At 40.6% G+C, this 24,910-nt stretch overlaps 1 long non-coding RNA gene across 1 annotated transcript; it reads right to left on the bottom strand.

The window, feature by feature from the left end:
* Window positions 1–350: 350 nt before the first annotated feature.
* On the bottom strand, window positions 351–19,443 carry LOC147873775 (uncharacterized). The gene is made up of 2 exons (XR_015535335.1): window positions 4,670–19,443; window positions 351–2,659 (listed from the first exon to the last, which is right to left on the bottom strand). It is a non-coding gene; the product is annotated as an uncharacterized LOC147873775 (long non-coding RNA).
* Window positions 19,444–24,910: the final 5,467 nt, after the last annotated feature.

Below are 24,910 nucleotides of genomic sequence, written 5' to 3'. Positions count from 1 at the left end.
AATGTACTACTTCCACGTTCAACATTAATGTAGTAAAACACAGAATTAGAATCGGTAACATTTTATCTCTGAAACAACAAAATAGCTATATGATCCTTATATTTCCATACACGCCTCATGGACAGAGAATTTTATCTCTTTATTTCTGGTGTTCTGATTACCAAGCAAAAATATCAAAGGGAGAACTTATCTGAGTTCTAAAAGAACCTCTACATACAGTATATAACCTATGGAAGACAATCTTTCTATCAACATAATCCATGTTTTAGCTTGAAATGTCTAATAAAGAAATTGGGTAAACTATGTATCTTAGGAGCTGTGATGATAAGGATAATAAGTGTACATGCCCATACACACACACAGGTTTATTGAACAATAAAAATGTTTACAATCACTTACAGTTTATGGTTACTGATGGTTTCAACCTGTCCACTCTCCGGACTGAACATACTGATCGACATTTCCTTCAGACTCTTTTCACAAACAATCAGTTACTCATCTCCCAAGTGCACTGCTTATGCCTGTTTTGTACTATCAATTGATATCCCTAGTGTAAGACCAAATTAAAATGTTCAGATCAATTCAAAAAATGGATCTATCTTGTAATTTACAGTTTTAAATAAATGCTCCTCTTCGGAGGACTAGCCAATCAAATAAAATGAGTAACATCTTAATTTGCCAGTCATCCAAGAGGAAGTTCTTTACCAGGCATAAGAGCCACTGAAATGGTGCTCTCAGCAAAAAGTGTGATGATGGGATTTCTGCTGCAACTACAGTTCCCACATCACATCAAACATGGAGTCTTCTGACAAAGAATTCAGAGTAAACGTCATGCAAGACTGTCAAAGGTGACAACAGTTTGGTCAGTGTGTGAGAATGCTGAACCCTGGACATCACGTAAAACACTTCGACTGTACAGCCTGTTCTGAAATAAATGTGAATCCTTGGGGAAAATATATACACACTACTGTTCAAAAGTCAGCGCCTAACACGTGACTAAGAGGAATGTGCTTTCCCCCATGCTCCTAATTGATAAAAAATGAGAATAAACAATATGTGAATAACACTTACCACAAAAACTCACAACAAAATGTCTTACTACTACAAAATCAGATACTCCAATTATTTTTCATCACACACTCTTCCACACATCCAAGAAACAACACCGCGGTGTAAGCTGACACAACTCAGTCCTTTATGTTTCTTTCTTTTCTTTTCACGAAGGACAGTGTCTTATTCACCTCTTTTTGGCTTACGGGTATTTACACCACGCCAGAGGCCATACAACAACTTTCTGGCTTGCGGGATCTTACTCCACGCCAGTGGCCATGTACACACATTCATTCACAATCATTCTCTTGGGTTTCATAAAAGGAGTATAAACCAAATATGATAATTTGAGATTTTGATAAAGGTAATATGTTAACACGTTTTTTCAAAATCTAATTATGGCCAAAATTTAGTTTGTCTCGATAATTCCTGTTCAACATTCTCACTTATGTGAACAAACTTCGTCATGAAGAGTTTTGTACAGTAACATACTTTCTTTCAATGACATTGATTGAACAGTATGGCAAAGTGACAAACACAATTAGCATCAATGGATGATCAAAAAGTCAAGCAACCTGTTCCAGACACATGCTCCATTTGCCAAAAATAAACGACAAGGAAATCAGAAAATAAAAATGGTTTTATTAAGTGTTAGAAATGTCTATACTGCACTAAGCAAACCATTCATTGATCCTTTATCTCATATCTGATACAAGCCAGTTAAGAGCTCCTGTGTCACAGAAACAGTTCACCAGACAATACTCTCGATTTGTTTGGCACAAGAGAATTGGTAAATGTATTATTCTGGCAAGTTAAGTACGAGCGAGATGCCAGTGTTCAACAATAAACATTCATTACACTTATAAAAAGAGGGCCTTGCACTTATGCTGTTGAAAGACAACAGACTGAATGCAATGAGCAGGTTATAACATGATGTGACCTCACTGGGTACTGTTGCATGACCTTTAGAACAGTGGTATTCAACCTTTTTTGTTCGCCTACCCCCAGATATAATTTCTCTTCTAATTTGTACCCCAAAGTTGTAGGTGTATAATTCAGGTTATACATAGTATATAATCTACATCCGAAACAAATTAAATAAATAACATTACTGATTATACAGTGTTTATCATAAAATAATATATATTTTTAAAAAATTTCACGTACCCCTTAAGATGTCTTCGCGTACCCCAGGTTGAATACCACTGCTTTAGATCATATGACATACGAAATAAGAAACTGAACTGAGCACAAAATCACAGTTGGATGTCTACTACATCTCAATTACGTTCAGTAACTGCCCACATCTAAACTACAAATACTTCATCACTAAAGTTACATTCAATCTTAGTGTCTTCTGAGTCTCCCTTTGTTCCAAACAATGCTGTTTCTTCATCACAGTTTTGTTCTGGAGGGTGAAGGTGAGCAATATAAATGGCCCATAAAAGGGAGATCCTGTTCTATCTTGGCTTGTGGTATGGTGCTTACAGCGCTTCTTCATCATCTCTGGTGCACGCTTGGCTCCTCCAAGTTGACTTCTGCTAACGCCTTTACCCTCGTGTTTAGTCCGGTTAGACACTACTTCCGTTCCCTTTACACTTACACTCTCCTATAAAACATGTGGAAACTAGTATAGCACACATTAATAAAATGGCCAATGAGCAATGGAAACTTAAATCCAAACTTGGATGTTTTCAGACTTTCAGTTTTACTTGTAAATCCTGAACACCGATACTTTTAAGCTGAAATATACTAAAACTCATAAAGCTCTCACCAAATTAATATGCAACAGTGCTGTTTAGTGTATCAAATTCCTCTTTTGAGATCAACACTGATGGCTGATACTGAATGTAGGGTAAGTTTGAAATAGTTTTTCTCTCTTCTCTCACTAGATGGCCAAAGTAGTAATTATGATAAAGGCTGTGTACAGAGTTTTCTGTGGCAAATACATGAATTTCTACACTCGATGTTCTGCCACTGTACTGGTACCTACTTTTAAAGTGGTTTTAACACTTCATTAAGTGCATACTCCCTCACAGGCCTGTAAAGATTTTCTTGGACTTGAATGCCTGTCATATGCACCCAAATAACTCCTCTCACTGGCATCAGACAATGACATTCATTTAAGGTTTACATGCGTCATGTCTATACACGAAACCAGTCCATGAACAGACAGTCAACCCGAGCAGACGTGATACACCACACAACACGACTTATGGTATGTTATTGAGTTCTTACTGTTACAATATAGTTCATATTCCAAAACTTATTTGCATATAAAATAAATAACTCCCAAATTTTATTACATTTATTTACAGAATAATCAAAACAAACATAAGATGCGTAAAACGGGAGGATCAGCGGAACACATGTTACAATAATGAATATATTGAAAGGCATGCATTATAATATAAAATAGTTTTAAAAAACAACACCTGAAGATGATGTATTACATCGAAACATGTTGTGAAGTGAATGAAAGCGCTCTATTGTAACATCCTTATAGTGATGAATGGCGCAAATTTAAAATTTTAACATCTAAATAAAGTTTTGTGTATTGACCTGAATTTTATTACATATTTTAATGACATTCATCTTGTGACTTTTCCAGCCCATACTACTCATCTTCTGCAGCCTCTGGATGTTGGTGTTCACAAACTACTGAAAGAAGGGTGGAGGAAGTAACTGATGAAGTTCATAAATGAAAATCCTGGAGAAAAATCTGATCTGTATGACTTCCACAGATTGTTGTTGCTTATCATGGTGAATAACAATCAAAAAGACTGAGTCACAATTTGACAAAACTGGCCTCTTCCATTTTAAAAAGGATGCAATTTCAGATTATGCAACTGCTCCCTCTTGTCACAGAGAAAAAGAATCCATAGGACAATGAGCATGAAGCCACATCAGTAGTTGAATGAAACTCCAAAGTCACAGCTGAAGAAGTGCTAAGGTTGGTCTGTTAGCAAAACACAGTGCAAAGTGCCAACCTAAACCATCAACCTCCACCAAAGAGAGGAGGGGAAAAAAAGAAAGAGAGAGATGAAACATGTGATTCCTGCGGTGGATTGTATTTGGACAACACCACGAAGAATGGTGCCAAACGAATTCAGTGCCCAATCTGTTTAGTGAGTTATATGAAATGCGAAATAGCGATGGATCAGTTTTACTTCATGTGTGACCAGCATGAAGATTCAGACGATGGTGAATAATTACGGCACGTCCAAGTGTTGGTAATGTCTATTTTGAAAATGGACCTAGGTGATTATAAATATACTATAAAACAGGTTACAGGTCAGTCTTCTTTTAAATCAGGTCACATTTCTTCACGTTTTGTGTCCATTTTCATGAACATAATTACAATTTCTATTGAAGATTTTACTTACTGACAGAGTTGTTTTGTTACTGGTACAAATTTTCATAAATATCACAAAGTTTTCTAATTTTGAATCACAAAACTTGTTTTATTTTATTAATTAGAAGAACTGAATTCTGTAATGAATATTAATACGTTGAGGTAAAATTATCTCTCTTTATCTGACTCTGGGCAAAAATATGTTATTAAGTTTATGAGTACAGTGTCGAGAATTATTAGCATTGTGGAATAACCTGAACTTACACTGCATGTTTGCCCTAACCCTTGGTAACAGACCACAGTGCAGTGAAAAGACTTACAACTGCTACTCCCTTTCCGAACTCCTGCCCTGAAACTGTTACCACAGTAGTCTGCACTCCCAAGTCACTTCGTCAGCATCTCTCGCAAGCGGTGTTTTCTTTATTCTGAAACAAAATATCCAGAAAAGCTGGCTGGTACCCTGTACCAGACTGGTGACTGCTATGCCTCCAGGATTTGATGGTTGCTAAAGTTCAATGGCTTCACAACTGCATCCTAGAAACAGGGCTGATGAACAGTGTTGCTGGAAGGCTGAAACAAGAATAAAATCAGCGGAACACGGGGCTTATGCCTCGCCGCTGCATTTCCTTATGTCAGTGTGAACTTGTAGCTTCCGAATAGCAGACCACTTGTTGAGAATATTTTGGGACATTATTTTAATAAGGAACCAGAGCAATGTGTGATAATGCAGCCATCCTTTGGGAGACATCTATGGTTATTTACTATTACGACTGTATTTAGATAACCAGTCCAGTGCTAGACAACAACACGATTATTTTAAACACTTAAACACCACCCAGAGGGGTATGTCAGGATATATCTGTCAACACTTGACTGTAATAATATAGTAAGTGTGGAGACAGTAGATGCTTGAAGCAGCAAAAAAGAAATTGGGAACTCTTTAGTCATTATGTCATGGGAAGATCCATTCGAAGGCCTTTATATACCCTTCAAAAATTAATATCGGAGGACCAAACTTTCATAATTATCGGAGGCAGTTACGCTGTCGCCTGTCTTCAAGATTTGGACTTAGCATCAAGGATTCAGAAGTCTCAACACGCCAAGAAGATCTGTATAACCTTCTTCATATTAATAATTCATAATAAAGGGATCTACATATATTCAATTGAAGATTGTTCTTGGGCTTTCACTCTTAAACGCTGACTTACTCAGTAGCTCCGAGGCCATCTGATCAAGTTTGCAACCGTTCGGCTGATCTGTAGTTCGTATCCTGACACGGGAAGTCCAGGGCCCATCGATTCCTTGCCAGGGATACGACAAAATAACAAAATGTAATGTCTGTCTATAAAGCAACTGCAAAATAGAGGAACTCTGTGGTATCGTGTTGGCATAGAGTCCTTTGGCTTTGGTAAACGGCATTCTTGTACTTGGCACAACTGAAGGCATCTATCAGCCAACTTAATCTTACTTTGATTACTAGTGCATGGACATTAAATGCCACAAGTCAGGGAAACTTAAATAAGATTTAGGAAACTGATTTGTATGTGCAATAAATGTACATCAATACCATAAAGGAACATAACTTTGCAACTGATGCAGAATGTGTAGTGCCTAATCCACTTGGGTACAAGATTGGAATATGAACTCAACTACTTGCTAATGCAATAAGACTGACTGCATAATATTATCAGCATTGGCCGGAATATACAAACAGACTGACAAAAACGTTCTTCGCGATCCCCAGTTCAAAGCCAGAATAAAAAGGCAAGCCCTTTCCTAAAAGTACAACGTAAATTTAGAAGTTGCAGTTCAGACAGCATGGCGGAAGAGGATGTTAGCGTGAGCGAGGCCCTTAAATTGGTGTCACCCTTTAACGGAAATAAAAGGCAAGTTCTTACATTCGTTTCTAATGGGAACAGTTTTTGAGGTATTAAACCCTGATCATCAGGATAGGTTATATTAATTTGTGTTAACTGGAATGTGGGGAGCCAGGAACTGCAATATCACATAGATATTTGGACAAATGGGCGGACCTAAAGGCATTTTTACGGAATACTTAGAGAAACGCACCATAGATTTTCACGTGAACCAGTTATTCAGGGCAGAACAAGGAAAACCAGTTAACATTTCCAAATGAATCAAAAGAATTCAAACAATAGGTTCCAGGTTTAGGGAAGCCGCTTTGACAGACTACGCCGAAGAACGGGGCAGGCAGGCATGTGCACATTCTGCAAGAAAACAGGCCATGCAATTAGCAATTGCTTTCTTAAGAATATGGAGGCACCTCTTTTCCATCAATGCTATGTTGCAGAGTCAGGTGAGACGACTTATGACTTATTTCAACTTGATCCAAGGTGACATCTATGCGGGGATCAAGCACTAAGGAATTGCAACATCAGTGAGGAAACTGAGGTCGGTGGTGATGAAGAGATTAAGAAATATAGTGGAATTGGCGGAATTAACAACAGAACTCCCATCCTGCTCAAGACTATGCTTGATAAATTAGTTTCTCAATATAAGAAAGTTGTCACGGAGGAAGAAACTCCAAGACCCTCTCAGAGCACCATTGCTAGATTTGAAAATCAGTTCTCTTCCACCAGGGCGATAATGAGTAAAGTACTCTCTCAATATCTTGTCCGTAAAGATCAGGATCTTGGTGACGATGAGATTGTTGCTGAAGGAGTCGGAGGCCTCTTCAGTGAAAGGCTACCATCCAGCAGTGACAGAGGTGATAGTGGAATCGACCCAGGACCAGGATCAAGGAAGAGCCGACCTTACAAGAAGATCCCATCTCCTTCCAGGAAGAGGACAAGAAAACCTCCAGGTTCACAATATCCTCCAACAAGATTGGGTACACCCACTCCTCGACCCGAAAGTGTGATAATTCATTCCGTTTCAGGTATGTCCATCCAGTCTAAGGGAACTTGGATGGGAATGGAACACCTTTCTCTCAGCCAGCCTCCTGAGTTAACATCTATACTTGAACTTCCTCCAATTCCCAGCACTTCCCGCATTGAGATGATGGAGGACAGTGATGATGCTCCACTAGGACACCCTGACCTTCTACCTCTTGGTCCTATGACAGCATTGGAGTCTCCAACTGCCATTACTCCTAGAGAAACCCGCCAAAGAAACTGGTACTAAACCATCTGCCAAAGGAAGGAAATAGTCTGTTGTAAAGATCATGGAGATGCTTAAGCAACCAATTAGTTGCACTATGATGGTTATTTTGTTATATTAGATTGACAATCAATCTACCGCTTGTCTTCTATACTCGTTCTTTCAAGTTCAGTAATAATTAAAAATATTTTAAATTATTTAAGTTACAGGCCAATGTTAAACCACTATCACTTCAAAATATACCCTCACTCCAATGAATTTGGAAGTAAACATCATCAGAAGTTACACAACAACAATAATTAAGTTTTAGTTTATAAGATTATAATTTTTAACTTTTAACTTTACACCTGAAGATGGTTCAATGTAACCGAAACATGTAGTAAAAAGATGTACCAAATATGTAAATGATATTTTAATATCTTATGTAAAATTTTATTTATATATAATTGTGATTAGACGGGAAAAAAAACACGAATAATTAAATTTTAATTCACAATATGACGCAATTATATCAACTCTTATATTATAATTATCACAAGCATAATGAGTTTTTCAACCATTGAGTTTAGTACGTATGTAACCGCGCGGTCTGAGGCATCATGCTTCGGACCGGTGATACGGAATGCGCGCTGGTTCGAGTCTCGGGGAAAGAAATTTCTCATGAGATTTTCGACCGGTGCCAACCCAGCATCGTGAGAAAATTGGGCAGCTACAATGAGTAGCTTAGGCATGTGAACGTGAGGCCAGCAGTCAAGCTAGTCGGCTCTGGCTCTCTGGAGCTGTTACGCCACGGATTATTTATTAAGAATAAAAGAAAACCGTGTAAGCCATTTTTCGGCTGAGAAACCTACCCGAACCAAAGAAATTAGATGTTATGCATGTGGGCAAAAGGACCACTGCTAGAAATTGTAAAAGACCCAAAATACTTTCGGAACAGGGGAACCGGAAACGAGAAGGGACTGTCCGCTCACAGTCGGTAGACGGTCAGTATGAGCGAAGAGAACTGTGAGGCAGATGATAGTAAGACGGGAAATTTGAGGTTCTTATTGGATACAGGGGCAAATGCAAGCCTGATAAAGTTTGCAACACTGATTGAGTATGATCCCGTACGAAAAATAAAGTAAAGATGGCGCAATAGTAGGAACTCGTGGCACAGTGGAAATATGTATCGGTGAGGGAAGATCCCGTTTAATTTCCAATTAGTAAGCACGCAAGGTCACGCGTTGCAGAGTGCTAACCTTAAAACACCCTGGTCTTCCCAGGGCTTGAAACGATTCTGGACACATTTTTAGAATCTGGTGACAAATTGCGTGAGAAAAAGTTGGAGCATTTTGTGGGTGACATGTTCCTGACACTGGAGTTATTCGGAGTATCTGAGACCCTGCTGTGAGAGTCGGTTTTCGAACTGCACGCATCCATGATCCGACACGAGGAGCAGCGCGAAAATCTCGACAAGAAGAATGCAACCGCCCCTTTCCTGTACTTAGGATTCGCCCAACTAGGTTTGAAAGCCGTCTGTTGGGAGCGGACGTGTTTCGGAGAGAGCTATTAAGAATGGGTTGCTACCTGGAGGACTACCGAGCCCTTGTGGGTGGTATCTATGAAACAGCAGAAAACGGTAGCTAAAACGTAAATAGTGTGGACATGGGATTTTGGTCAGTTTTACCTGACCATCTTAACTGATGAAACAAAACGTACGATAAGACGTGTAGACCGGGCTTTACGAACCAATACCGCAGGGAATAGAACCAGCCTCAACCGCGTCGTACCCCAGGTGGATTTACACTGCCGTAAGTGTGGAGCGGCCAAGGAGACACCTGGACATATTTTAGGCCAATGCACACTCACGAAGGCAGCCAGGATTCGTCGGCACCTCATCATGGAGAAGGATAAAACGGCAAAAGTCAGAACTCCGCAGCGACAAGGGGAAACTTAAACCCGATCTGGCCTTTTACATTATTCCTGTTATTCAGTCAGGGACTTTTACAGGTTGGTACGCTGAATGCACAGTGTCTTTTGTAAAGGAATCTACTACCCGCTGCCTTCCGCCGCTATGACGGCTAGCAGGGATACTTGCGAGGTGTGCAAGAAGGCTTTCTACGGAGAGCAAAAGCATATTAGATGTCGTGGGCCGTGTGCTTCGCGTTTTCATGTCAATTGCTTGAAAATGAGTGAGGTGGAATATTCATTCCTCTTTTCTGATGGTGTTTCCACCTACACGTGCAGAAAGTGTGTAAAGGCACTTCGAGGCGTTAGTGGTGTAAACACACCGCCTAGGAACTTGCGTTCTGCCTCTGCCTCGGAGATTGCAAAGAAGGTAGTGTCTCCTGTAAAGGAACCGATCCTGCCAGACGTTGGGGGTTACGACTCTCTCGCTGATAAGTTGGAGATGGTGAGGCTCAATGGAGCTAGCACGCACAATCTTGTGGAAAACTTGGTGCAGTTGGTCCTCAAACCTTCTGAGGATGTGCAGCGGCTGCGCAAGGACAACGAATATTTGAAGGAGCAGTTGAGTACCAGTACTCCCTGTGCTCCTTTACATGTTGCGGAAAGGAAATCATCAAGCCAGAGATCTTCAACCGCTCCGTAGCGCAAAGTTCCTGTGCCATCCGACAACTCTACTTCGGTCTGAGCTGCTGACGTGGGCGTTAAGTCCTACAAGGACGTCGCACTCACGGGTTTACAATCTACGGAGACCCCGACGCAGGTAGACACCGAGGGCTTTATAACGGTGGACCGTAAAAGGAAGCCGAACCCAGGTACTCCGGTGGTCAACACAACAAAACAGCGTAGACAGCCCTTAATTGGGGTCCGAAACTCTGCCTCTCTGCCTGTAATCTCTAAGAAAGAGAGGTCTATGGCCCTGTTCGTTTCAAGGTTTAGTCCTGAGGTCACGACTTCAGATATTGAGACTTCATTAAAGGAGCAATTACGCCTTAAGAATTTGGTGTGCAGTTATTCTTCCTTTCATGTTTCTGTCAACGAAGATGAGTTTCCATTAACTAACAATACTGGCGTGTGGCCAAAGGGGTGCCTTATTGCAGACTTACTTCTGAGCAGGTTTACTCCTCGAGCGCGCCTGTCAGGTCATCGGAGTCAGATGCTCTGCCTACGGCCAGTGCGGCTCGGATTCCCACTGAGTATGGTTCTTGACAACTGTGACTTTGATATATTTTATCAAAATGTCAGGGGTCTAAGAACCAAATGCAGTCAATTCATTGACAATGTTTTCGCTAGCACGTCAGGAATTTACTGTATTACGGAAACCTGGCTTAATGACTCTACATTAAGTTATAATATTTTTCCTGAATCCTATTACGTGTTTCGTGCCGATAGAGATTACTTAAGCTCCAATAAAAAACGGGGAGGCGGAGTGCTGACTGCAGTTTCAAAGTCTTTCCGTGGCGTTAAACGAAGGTATGATCTGGAAACGATTGAGGAATGTGTGTGGGTTGAAATTCCTGTTAGAGACAACCACAGTCTACTTATAGGGAATCACTACATTGCCCCCGATTGCGATACGAAATTAACTGAAAATTATCTAAACTCTTTAGAAGTTAATCTAAACTCGCATCTGTATCGGGTGGTCATGTTAGGAGATTTTAATGTCCCCAATTTTGACTGGCTCCTCTAATTGTTACTACTATAACAAAATTAATGGAAATTCTCTGTGTCGAAGGCCATCAACCTAGCTATTCCCCTTGTAAAACCCAGAAATTCTGCATATCCTCATTGGTTTTCCAAAACTCTTGTCTATTACATTAGAAAGAAGAATGCATCTCTTAAGAAATTTAAAAAATCTAAATCTGATTATCATAATAGCGTTTTTTCACATTATCGTAAACTATTTAAATTGACTATTAAATCAGATAGATTGGTTTGGTTAAAAACTATTGAAGAAAATTTTAAAACCCAACCAAAGCACTTTTGGAAATATATTTCTAAATTTAAAAAGAAAGACCAGTCGATTACACGAATTAAAGTTGGAGGCAGTTTTATCACGGAACCCCAGGCAATCGCTGAGGCTTTTGCAGACCGCTTTCGTTCTGTTTTTAACTCCCCTTCTTGCGTTAATGTTACGACTAGTTCTGATGTTTTGAATATTCCACGTGTCTCTGTTGATGATGTTACGCGGGCAATTAGTCGTCTCCGTTCGACGAAATGCGTCGGACCCGATGAAATCCCGACTTTCGTTATCAAAGGTTGTTCTGAGATTTTAACTCCTCTCTTACGCCATATTTTCAACCTTAGTTTATCTAGTGGGAATTTTCCTTTGTTATGGAAGCGAGCGGCTGTTGTGCCGATTTTTAAGAAAGGCAACAGCGCCTTAGTTTCTAACTATCGGCCTATTTCGATTTTAAATAATTTTTCCAAAATTTTTGAAAGTATTGTTCATAATCACCTTTCCTTTTATTTCAAATTCAAATTACACCCCAGTCAGCATGGTTTTTGTAAATCAAAATCTACGGTAACTAATTTAGTTACCTACCTAAATGATGTTCAGTCGTCGGTGTGTTCACAGGGACAGATCGACTCTGTGTACTTTGATCTTAGGCAGGCCTTTGATTCTGTCCCGCATTCTATTCTTTTGAAAAAGCTTAATAAATTTGGACTATCTTCTCCTTATGTCAAGTGGTTCCAAAGTTATTTATCATCCAGATCTGCCTTTGTTCGCATTTTAGGACAGTCCTCTTCTTTCTACGCGGTGTTATCTGGAGTTCCACAAGGCTCTACCTTGGGACCTCTCTTATTTAATATTTTTATTAACTACCTTTGCGACAAAATTAAGTATTCTAAATTTCTCTTATTTGCCGATGACTTGAAACTATATCACGATATTAAATCTGTGCATGACTGCAGAGCGCTTCAAGCGGACATCGATTCCGTACATGAGTGGTGTAATGATAATATGGAACTTAACATTGAGAAAACCAAAATTATATCGTTCACTCGTAAAACCAACAGCATCCATTTTAATTACATTGTTAGTGACTTTTTAATCTTGCGTACTAATTGTATAAAAGATCTTGGTGTCTTGTTAGACAGTAAACTGTATTTTCACTGCCATGTAAATTTTGTTCATTCTCAGGCACTAAGGACCTTAGGGCTTATTCGTTTTATTACTTATAATTTTTCCTCTCTAGAAACCCTTGTTGTTTTATATAATGCTTTAATTAGGTCAAAGCTTGAGTATGCCTCGGTTGTATGGAATAATCTTACACAGACAGATTCTAATAAATTAGAAAACATTCAAAGGAAATTTGCCAGTTTGTGCAATTACCGATTTTTTCAGTTTATTATCCCACGCAAATATGAATTGATCCTATCTACTTTAAATTTCAGAACACTTCATTCTAGACGACGACACCTCGATGCGTTATTTCTTGTTAATGTCTTTAAGGGCAAAATAAATTGCAATTCCATTATGGACACTGTTGGTTTACTTGTTCCGGCGAGGCAAATAAGAGAATTTTCTACGTTTAGTGTGTGCAGTGCACTAAGACATAGTCCTTCAGCGAGGTGCGTCATCGCTGCAAATGACGTATGTAAATCTTTGGACGTATTTAGCATAAACATTGTCTCCCTTGAGCGCACGTTCTCAACAAGGGAAATGATCTAGATAGGTTGTTGTGACCGCGCGTTCTGGGTTCGAGTCCCGGTGAGGCGCAAATAAAAATAAATTGGAAACAAGTAATAAAGATTTACGCGTTTCACTTGTTAGGCAAGTGCGTCCTTTTCAGGCCAGGGGTCAGTTTATTGGTAGGTGCTCTGCATTCAGTGCAGAAGGCTCACTGACACTTAAAAGAAAGTTACACAAGCAATGACTGTAAAGGAAAGAATTATGGCACCGTGTGGCCCCCAAACTTCTTGCAGGGGGCACCCGCCGGCTAAAGGGTTTTTTAATGGTCCACGTGAGCTAGGGCATCATTACTGCCCAAATACATCATTTTTATGAAAGTTAAGGGGGGAAGTCCTATAACTAAAGGACAGGAAAGTTTTCTTGGAGGACACTCTTTTCTGGAATTCAGAGGAAGCAACATCCTAAATTGTTTTGTAGCTCGATTCGGCCAGTAAATGTTAATTGTAAAAGAAATAAATTGTGCTTGAGAAACTACGAACTTGAATCTCAAGAACATTACCGAAACCTTCCTCGCTGGCATTCAGCTTATACCCCTCCATGTAATATTCCCTGAGAAAAGTTCCATGCCTACATGAGCAGAAATCCCGAATTACATCACATACGACAGAGATCGACAAGACTGGAACCGAGCCGGGCAACTCCAACAGCAGACAGGAGTGGGACGGTTACAGCGAGTGGCGCCCAACGTGGGGCTACAACAGTTGTGAGGAACGTCGAAGAAGATATCTGAAGAAGGCGGCTAACGAAGTCAGCAATACTCACAAGGGGTTAAAGTGAGTGCAGACAGCGAGGTCTACAAACCAATCACACCGGGTTCCAGGTGGTCGACTAATTCAGCTGAATCAACAAAAACCAGGTTAGTCGGTAAAAAAAATAATAAAACAATAATAATAATAATGGCAGCGAGGCAGCTGAGAAACAAGAAAGTTATGAGTGAAGGTGCGAGAGTTGAAAGAGACGGCAATTCAGATTCTGAGTTACCGTGCGGGCAACCTCTGTATGACAGTGAGACCTATGGAACAGGGGAACCGCAGGGACCACATGTGTCGGCAGACGTAGAAAGCCCACTCCGGGAGCCGATGGCATCTTTGGCCGGGGGAGAGCTGCCGTCGTAAGGGGGATAGTCACCGAAAGTGGAAAGAACAATGATAACGAAATGCCAAGATCACAAGCAGACTTACTAGCTACAATTTGGGACGCTTTGCAGGAAGATAGAAAGGAGATGGAGAGAATCAGGCAGGAGGACAGATAGGAATGAGGGTATTGTAAATCATATAGAATCAATTGCGGACAAATTATCCAGAGAAATGGCGAGTCTTAGGGAAGGTACCCGACATGAAATTAAACTTGTAAACGAGAAAGTTGAGCAAATGTTTGCCAGAGTGAATGAGCAGATGCGAGAGAGCATGGCGGAAACCAGGCGAATTAATGAACAAACGAACAAAGAAATAATCGAGCATAGACAAGATGTAGACAGTGAGTTAGAAACTTTTCGGCAGGATTTGCAAAATTTTAGAAAGGAGATGGAAATTATCCTCGTCACTGCAAATGAGGACGAGGCTAAATTACGTAGACTGCGAGATCGTGTGGACGCTGCGGAGAAGGATAGTCAATCCCAGATAGAGGAAGTAACGTCTAGATTAGGCAAACTGGAGGAGAAATTATCAGGTGCTGGTAGACGTTTGGACGAGCCAACTACCAGTGAAATTTTAGATGGTTTAGTCCCGGGGACCTCAACCCAATCAGTAACGACTGTTTGCCGCCATGAATCCGAACATCTGCAGAGTGAGCGCGAAGTTAGAATAAGTACAAATCTGCCAGTGTTGTCGGATGGGCCTGTTGATTGTAGCAGCGACAACACAACTATTATGCAGGGGTTTGTAAAGCAAGGCCCGTCGCAGTGTCATAGTGCGCACTTGTTAGATCTTGTGCTTCCAGAGAATTTTCTACGATTAGTGTGAGTAGTGCACTAAGACATAGTCCTTCAGCCAGGTGCGTCATCGCTGCAAATGACGCTTGTAAATCTTTGGACGTATTTAGCATAAACATTGTCTCCCTTGAGCGCACGTTCTCAACAAGGGAAAAGATCTTGATAGATGACCTAGCTTCGTTATCTGTTTTTTATATTTCTTTAACGTTTTACAATTATATTTGTGTTCCCTAGATGGATTATTCGCTTTTATTTATATTTCTTCATTTATTTTTCTTTGTGTATAATATTGTTTCTATTTTGGCTTTGCCTGTACTTGGCAGTTACATTTAATACTGTACATGTATAAGTTTAGTTAATCTGTTTGTGTACTATTTTTCATTATTATTTTATTATTATTGTACGTATTATCAGTGTTTGCCTGTTATTGGCTTCTTGCTGTTGGCAAACACGTTAATAAATTAATTGAATTGAAAGAGAGAGAGAGAGAGAGAGTCAGAAGTTGGTAAAAATTGTTGCGTGAATCTAGTCTTCAAAGTCTTGGAGCTGTGGTATGACTGGCGTATGTAGTTTATGTGTAGCGAGTTGTTAGTGAGGACGGGTTTCGCCTTGGAAGATGTTTGCGTGCTAAATTTATATCAGTTCATAATGGCAAATATTCAGTCTTGAAATGTCATAATGCAAGAATCATTGCTGTAAGTTTCTGTGTGCGAACAGCGATCTTGGTGGGCTGTCATTAGGTTACGGAATTATGGGGTGTTCTCGTTTGTCGGTTGAGGTTATGTGTCGATGATTCTCGAGGAATCAAATAAATAAACGCCACGAGGCGTTTACGGCATTGATAAGTGACATTTATATACTCAGAGGTGTGTGTGGTGTTCATGGAATCTGTAACGCCGGATGGGGAGGAACACGATGATTGGTATTGGTCTGACGAGGCGTGGTTCCATCTCGATGGGTACGTCAATGCCCAGAATTCTCGACTACGGGCCGCGAAAAACCCACGTGAGCTGCATGAGTCGCCTCTGCACTCACGGAAACTTGGTGTCTGGTGTGCCATGTCATGTAGACATTCTTCCATCACACAGTGAACAGTGACCGGTACGTTACGATGTTGCAAGAATTTGTCATAACGTTATCGGCAGAAACTTTAACAGGAAACTATGTTGTCCCGGTCTAACGAGTTCGAAGGCAGTGGTTACGTTATCAATGAATTCCTTCAATTTCTTCCTATCGCCTCCGAAATGCTACAGTACAGTTCGCCACTGCTTCCTACCATTTCTTCAGAATCTGATCGGCTCATGCTGATCAAATATGGTGGCTGTTCACTATTACTATACTTCTCAACCATTTGGCCAAGGCTTGCTTTCTGCAAGGGTTAGCTAACGAGAGAATTCAAACGATCGTCAGCGCAAAGGGCGAATCGGTGGTACTATCAGTGTGCATAGATGCAGCACTAGAGGAAGAGTCAGCAATCTTGTCTGTTAAAGAAAGAGGTTTCACGTCGCCAAAGTTTAAACGAGGGCCCGAGATAGCCAATAGAGCAACAGGAAATCATGGGAATATGATTAAAGGATCCGGTAGAGAGTTCGGATTTGCAGACCGAGATGTTAATAGAGGATTAACACGTCCTGGACGCGGGATCGGTGTAGACGTACGCAAGGGTACGGGAACTAATATGCATGTAGTTGCGAGAGCTACAGACACGAGGATTATTTGCCACGCGTGTGGAGAGAGGGGCCACATTAAGATGAAGGAGGATGTAGAAGCCTTCATCAAGAAAAGTGCCAGAATAACAAACTGACACAATGTCACGCCAGAATGCCCTTCCGTAGTTTTTGAAAAATACACAGTAGATATAGTAGGCCCCATTAGTCCAAGCAACGAAGGAAATAGATACATCTTGACCGTGCAAGATGACCTGTCAAAATTTTTAATAGCTGTACCCCTAAAAGAACAGACAGCAGAGGAAGTAGCCAAGGCATTTGCAGAAAACGTTGTTTTGATATACGGACAGCCACAGGTGGTTCTATCTGATTGTGAAGCAACTTTTTTTAGTTCAAGAAAGCCAAACGTCTCTGCTCCCTCTACTTCCTACTACGATGCAGGGACCAAGGGACCGTCCCGCACTATCTGCAATTTCATCACCATATCCATTCCGAGGCCGCCAAGAGGATCTATCGGAAGACGAGCTTCTGCCTACTACGGGAGCGTATACACCACACGCGGCGCGAGTTGGATGCGATCTCCCGGGACCTGTTGGGCATGCACCTCCGCCTCGCTGCGGAGCTGTCCACCGCGGACTGGGCCCTCATCGACCGCATCACCTTCGAGAGGGCTTCACGTGCTGCAGCTGACGACAAAGTCAGGCAGTGCCACAAGTTCCAACGACTGCATGGAGCTCAGCATGCAGGCCCGCGGACCGACACCAAGAAAACGGTAGTTAACCTAAGCGGTAGGCCACTGGAGGATGCTGCCTACGCAGCCCTGGGCAAGGGCCTGAACTATTCAGTGGCCCCTACGGTGTTGCCCATCGAGGATTTCCTGAGCGGTGTTAAGAGAGCTGTTCGCTCCCTACCTGTGGAAGCGGCCGAGGAGGTCCGGAAAGAGACCGTTCGGATCCTAAGAGCCTCCAAGAAGCCGAAAGACAATCTGTCCGGAGCTGACAGGAGAGCTCTCCGACACCTGTGAAATAACGCGGACCTCACGGTCCTTCCGGCTGACAAGGGCAGCGCGACGGTTGTCCTTAGCACTGACGATTACAACAGGAAGATCCGAGCCCTTCTGGAAGCCCCGACGTACAGGTTACTGCCCAAGGACCCTAAGGAAGCCGTAGAACGGAAGACCACCCTACTCCTCAAGAAGTCACCACTTCCATAGGAGGTCATCCACCAGCTACGCCCCCACGGTTCGAGGCCCCCTAGACTGTATGGTCTACCTAAGATCCACAAGGAAGGAGCTCCTCTCAGGTCCATCGTAAGCACCATCGGTGCCCCAACCTACCGCCTTGCTCAATATCTCGCGAGACTACTCGGTGGATTGGTGGGGCACCCTCCACGTCACGTGAAGAACTCCACTGAATTCATCAATGCCATCAAGTCGCTCAGCGTAGGCGTAATTAATCAACTATGCTATTCACACGCCATACACTTAGCAGTTACTGACGTGTTATATAAAAATAAAGAAATTGCTGAAACCGATGTATATGTTACAAGTGAGGAATCGGAAGATGACGTAGAGTGTGAAGATGATTATGGCGAGGATTTTTTAAATTCTCTTGATCTAGATAACAACTGTGGATTCCCTATGTTGTCTGACAATTACAAACAATCAATTTCACAAATTAGAAAAATTTGCAATTTTTTTTAGAGAATCTCCCGTAAGAGATAGCATCCTTCAGAATTATGTAAAACAAGAAAAAGAAAACGAATTAAGTCTGATTCTTGGCTGCCAAACGAAATGGAATAGTTTAGAGGCAATGATTGAAAGATTTATAACATTAAAAGAATGTGTTGTTTTAGCTTTGAATGATATTGGTGCTCATTCTCATATGTGGAATGAAGCTCAATATCCTAAAATCATGGAGCTTCTTAAAGTGTTGGGACCAGTACGTCTAGCAGCTGAGGCCTTAGGGCGGCGAGATGCCAATTTATTAAGAAGTGAAGGCATATCTGAATTTCTGTTAAATGAACTAAAAAAAATTAAAGACGGAAATTAGTTCCAAATTATTAAATACGAATTCAAGAAAGAAGACAAGTTGGATTGGCAACCCTTTTGCTGTATTTGCAAAACCCACAAAACATTTCAACAAAGAAATCTATTGTATTTCCATTAGCTTCAAAACTCGATATTATTAAGTTATCTGGAAAAATATTGTCTAGAATATATCCAAATCCTTGTATGGAAATAGATTCCGATGATGAATATATCGGAGACGGAGAAACTATTAATCAGGGCAATGCTTTAAAAGAAGCCATGGAAAAATCAATTCATAGGTTTCTTGAGGAACCTGAAGAAATAATATCAAATTCGAAGACACTGAAGGCCGAATTTTCAGTATTTGAGGCAACCAACAAAAGAACAAAGAATTTGGATTTATTATTTGATGCCCTGAAAACGATAAAACCAAGTTCAGTAGCCAGTGAGAGAGTATTTTCCATTTCAGGCAATTTTGTATCTAGAATAAGAACAAGATTAAGTAATCGTTCAGTGGACATTTTATGTTTTTTGACATCATATTTCTTGAAGAAAAATACTAAATGAAATAAAAATTTATAATTTATATTTCTAACGGATTTTAGTTTTCTTTTATTTGGTTTTGTATGGAGTATATTTTATTTTGTTATATTTTTGTAGTTCCATAAATATTAAATAAAATGAATAATTTTAAGATAAGTATAAATATTTATTTACTGTTTTAATTATATTTAGTTTTTTTTGTAAAAATTCGAAAACAGTTTTTTTCAAAAGTCGGTTTTTGTTTAAACCCTAGTTACTCAGACACAAAAGGGGACTTTTTAATTTTATAGGACAGGTATCGCATTCCCTATTCGGAGTATTAGATTCAGACAACGAAGAGTCTTACAACAATAAAATCAGAGAGCTTGAAGGAGAGCAGCTTGACCTAATAAATAGCAGGAGAGCAAATGGTAGTTGTTAGATCAACTCTGAAATCAGTTAATAAAACCCTAAATGATGTTTCTAGTAACGAATTGATTTAGAAAAGGGGATTAACAGAGATAAGGGAATTTATCAATCAGGAAAATGGTGAGATAAAAGAGAGTATAAGTACACCTCCATGTTGGTAGCATTAAACGACCATGCTATTCAGTTACAGCGAGCTTTGGAAGAAGTAAAGGATGAATACAATGTCTTAATCCAGTCGTGCCTAAACGCAAAACAAGGGATCATGCAGCCACAGATATTGTCACCAAGTCATTTGATTGAGATTTTGGAAACCAGTCAGGATAGCTTTCCCCGCGACTGACAAGTACCTGTTACAATGAGCGAAGCTTACCTGTACCAATTAGTTAATATCGTAAACATAGAAGTGTATATTGTAGGACATAATCTTATATATGTGGCGAAGGTGCCATTAGCAACGCATTATGTAATTGATGTGTATAAGGTTTTACCATTTCACATGAAGGTTAAGGACACAGTTAACAAATTTACATTTATCCAGCCTGAGAAAGAGTATGTCATGCTGGACACCACTAAACAATTTTATGCAAGATTACATCAGAATGAGTCAAGTATATGCAAAAAGGTAAATGATGACAGGTTAGTATGCAAGCAAGATTTTCCTTTACAAATCAGTCACTCAGCAAATGATTGCGAGGCCCAAATGTTACAACCAATTAAGAGTCATACCAAAGAGTTGCACACAAAGAATTTTAGAATTAAGAGAAACGCTTTGGACACCGCTCAAGGACAATTCATGGAAATACGTAGCACCTTCAACAGATCAACTGACCGTCATTTGCCCTGACCAGAACACTTCAGAAATTGAAATAAAAGATGGCGGAATATTGACGTTTCTAGCGGATTGTACCGGATATGGTGAAAAGGTCATGATTAGATCCATCACGACGCATTATGTAAACAGCACGAGGAAAGATATTATCCCCCCTACAATTGGAAATTAGCAGATGCGAAAAGGAATTGCCCGTAATTAATCTGAATGAACTACTACTAGAGTCACCAATAAGGAACATACTTACGCATAACGACGAGTGGAAAGTAGCTAGTTATAAAATTAAGGACGTAGAAAAATTGATAAGGGATTAGGAATGGAAAATAAAAACATTCCGCAAGGACAACGCAGTTGTCGGTATTAGCAACTATTGGTTCTGTGGTATTAGGCTTACTAATCAGTATATTATGTTGTTGCTGCTGCTGCAAATGTTGCAGAAACTGTTGGCCGAGGTTTATGAAATGGATTACGAAAGCTGACAGTTGTGGAGCTATCATATTCAAACCTAGAATTATAAATAATGTACATGCATCTAATGAAAGTCTTCACAGACGGGGAATAACACTCAGCCTAGACACAAATGTGGACACAGCCGAGACGAGTGGTGAAGTTAACAGAATTAACTCCAATGAATGTTATTGTAACCCCAAGATTGACCTGGTCCAGTAATACGATACCCACAGGAAAAAGGTAATGCCTACAAGTTCAATGATTGTCTAATAAAAGTCAAATTGTATTAGCTAATCTCCCTTAAGGAGGAATGTGTCGTTATCTGTGGGTCACGAACCACGTATTGAGAATGCAGTCTATTACTAAGCTATTATAAATCTGTTATTTGTGCTAATATTTGAGAGGTGTGAATTTGTGTTATGGAATCCAAAGAAGCAGAAACTGCGGTCGAAGGAAGTAAACACCCTGACTTTAACCTAGATTTAAAAAAGGCCAGAGGGCACGGAACCATGTACGTTTACAAATACCCTTGAACTGGGAAAACATGTGATGTTGAGACCAAGACTCCCTGAGGCAGAGAAATTGAGAATATTTTGGTAACCTACGTCACGGGAATTCCTTTATTGAAGCATTTATATACCTCTCGAAAATCCAAGACTGGGAGAGTAACTACAATCTTTCAGCACAGGCAGTTACGCTGCACTCAAATTCGAATCTCTGCTCTTGATTCAAAATATTCTAGTTATAAGTTTTCGGAATTATAAAAAACTGCAAAAGAACAAGAATGGAAACAAACATGCACAGCATTATAAAACCTACTCCGCACTAGTGTTCATTACTTATTTTGTATGGATTATATCAACTGATAAGAGCATTGCAACACGCTGGAAAACAATTACATCAACAGATCGCCTAGGCCTATCCACGGAATCTAGTAGAACAGGCAACGTAGTTAACATTAGTATCAAAACCAGCATCGATAGTTTATCTACGAATCCTGAAGCAATCCCACTTCAAGACAAGCGAAACGCCTCTATGAGAGACGGCACCCCGGAACTTCGGAGGCCCCGGCGGTTAAATACTCCTAAATCATATTTCTAAGCCGAATCAAGGAGTAAATCGGTCTTTTTATAAGAGGGGACGTGTTGTATATGGCTTAATTATATATTTTTTTAAAACCATGCATACCGTGCAGTGCACTGGAATAATAAACACTCATGTATACAAACAAAACTGTTTACACTTAAAAGGACACTAATGCCAAACACGATTCGACCTCCAGATATGATGTGATATATATGTTGTAACCGCTCATCTGGAAGTAGTTTGGTTTTGTTAGTTTTTCTTTTGTGTGTGTTTCCAGTTTTCAAAACCTTTCTGTAAGATTTAGAACCATGCCGAGAACAAGGATGGACTTCAGCCCTAAGAGCTGGAAGTCATGTTTAAGCCATCTGGTTAATATCCGATCTCGACTCCGTCTACGACAGACAGAGAAGTGTTTTAGGAGCAAGTGTGGAGGATCGTGTTGTGCTGTCCGTGAGAGGTCTCTCTCTGTCATGAGAGGGGGGGGGGGGGTGTGCTTCGCACCAAGCCCGGGACCCTGGCGCCGAGGAGAATTAGGTAGAGACACTCTTTGTTTTAAGTCGCGATAGCGAAGGTGCTAGAGACACACAGGACACTGTAAACTGTATACAAATAAATAGTAGTGCCTTCCAACTTCAATCTGAATTATTATTGGCTGGTGTGATCAGGCCGTTAACACGACCTGAGATAAGATCTACCTACCGACTAGCTAGGCCCTAAAAATCCTACACCCAGAGATATCCACATAGCCCTCGGCAGGGGAGGCAGTCAAACACCAACCCTGATAAGGCAGCTGTTACGAGGCCACGAGCAGTGGACGGTTACAATGTATATATAAAATAATTAAGTATACAATCTTACGATAATTCTCCTGTATCTTTATCATACGAAACAAGTAGCAATTGTAATAATCTTGTAATCCGTACTCTCCCAATTCTATGTCAACATAAGCTACAAAGAAGTTATCTTCACTAAGGGAAAGCAGGATGTTTCCACTGGATTTCCAAATCATCCCTCTTGGTCAACTAATAGTGATGGGACACACAGTAAAGAAGCCAAAGTTCCTATACACAGTGGCAGAATACCGAGATTTGCCAAGGTTTATAAAACTATTATTTTGTAACATTATTTAGAAACTACCCGAAAGTCGGCGTTCGAGTCTATTCCGTCTCCTCGCAGAAAAGAACTCGACTATCGTTAGGAGTCGGCACTGTCCATGCTTAGGCAGATCGACCAACTCGACTCCTGGGTTCCTCAACAGCTTGTATCATATTTATGTGTTATTACAGTAGCTGTTGGAGTGGACGGACGTGTTTTGCTGGTGCTCCGTAAATTGTGTCAGCGATTGGCCGCCAGCAAGGACTGCTGTCCGCAGTGCAAGAAATCCTTTTACGGAAAACAAAAGTTTATTAGGTGCAGTGGACCCTGTGGTTTCAAGATATCTTGCTTCAAAATTACTGACACCGAATGTTCTTTTTTCATGAGTAGTGGTGTATCCACTTTTAAGTGTGTCTCTTGTGTTGAGTCTCGTGCATCCAGGGATGATGACACTCCTGTTCGCGTGACTAGATCGGCATCTGGATCGGATCTTCCATTGAAGATTGTTTCTCCCGACAGGGAGCTCATTTTGCCTGAATTTAAGGACCCTGAATCGCTGTGTTCAACTGGAGCACCCACAGTTTAGTTGAAAACTTGGTCCAGATGGTGCTTAAGCTTTCTGAAGATGTTCAGCAACTTCGGAAGGACAATGATCATCTCAAATTTCATCTGAACAAAATTTCTTGTGGGGTAGCTGTTACATCTGTACACGCTATCAAACCTTCCATCCAGGGGTCAGCTACCTCGGTCAGCAACGAGCTGCCACCGAAGGCTGCAGAGTCCTGCCTCGGCTGACACAGGATCTAAATCTTTCTGCTGGTTTCACTACAGTTACGTACAAAAAGAAGCCTGCTTCTGCAACTCCTTTGGTCAATTCTGTGAAACAACGGCGCCAGCCTTTGACTGGTGTGAGAACTTCTGCTTCTCTCCCTGTAGTTTTAAAGAAGGAAAGGTCCAAGGCCCTTTTTGTTTCTCGTTTCAATCCTGAGGTTTTATAATTATTTTACTTGTTTCTTCTATTTTAATGTTTCACTTTTAGGTATATTATTTAGCTCATTTACTGTTAATTATTTCGTAATAAATTAATGAATTGATATATTATCATTATTATATTGTACATTTATATATTTAGTACATTGTTTGTTTGTTTTTGTATTGTTATGTTTATTGTTAGTGCTTGGCTGTTGGCCATGAGTACAGAGCAGAACCGAAATGAGCCTAGTGTTCCGGTGAGAGAAGTTAGAAGAGAGGAGCCCAATAGACAATTCAGTCAAAACAGGGGTTTCCGAGGACGTGGGAGAGGGCAAGGGCCAAAGGTTATACCTGGCCCAGTTGCACTTCCATTACCGAGACCACCACCAGGTGCAAAGCCCGTACCAAAAGATCTAGCGACGACGGCAACTCCACCAAAGAACGATCCCATGTGGATCGACTTTGAAGATCACGGATTTGTGGGGCTGACACCCTACCGCGGAGAAAATACCTTCGCAACAACATATGAAGGTTTTATCCCGATCGTCGATAGAGAATATGATTTAATTGGATCGGCAGACAGAACATTCACCAAGTTCGTTTCCAGAGCGATGTGGATGTACAAGAACACACAGTAACTCTACGCTAGAATTATAGCAATCAAGAAACATGAGGGGCTAACAACATACCAAGAAGATAGATTAGCTGATTCATTCCATTCAGAAAACTACCCGG

The sequence above is a fragment of the Zootermopsis nevadensis genome, unplaced genomic scaffold (assembly GCF_977971745.1).
Source record: "Zootermopsis nevadensis isolate Lab colony 2312 unplaced genomic scaffold, Znev_1.0 Znev_ptg000016l, whole genome shotgun sequence".
Taxonomy (NCBI): domain Eukaryota; kingdom Metazoa; phylum Arthropoda; class Insecta; order Blattodea; family Termopsidae; genus Zootermopsis; species Zootermopsis nevadensis.
Note: the sequence above shows the minus strand (reverse complement) of the source record. Positions and strands in the feature narration are given on the sequence as shown.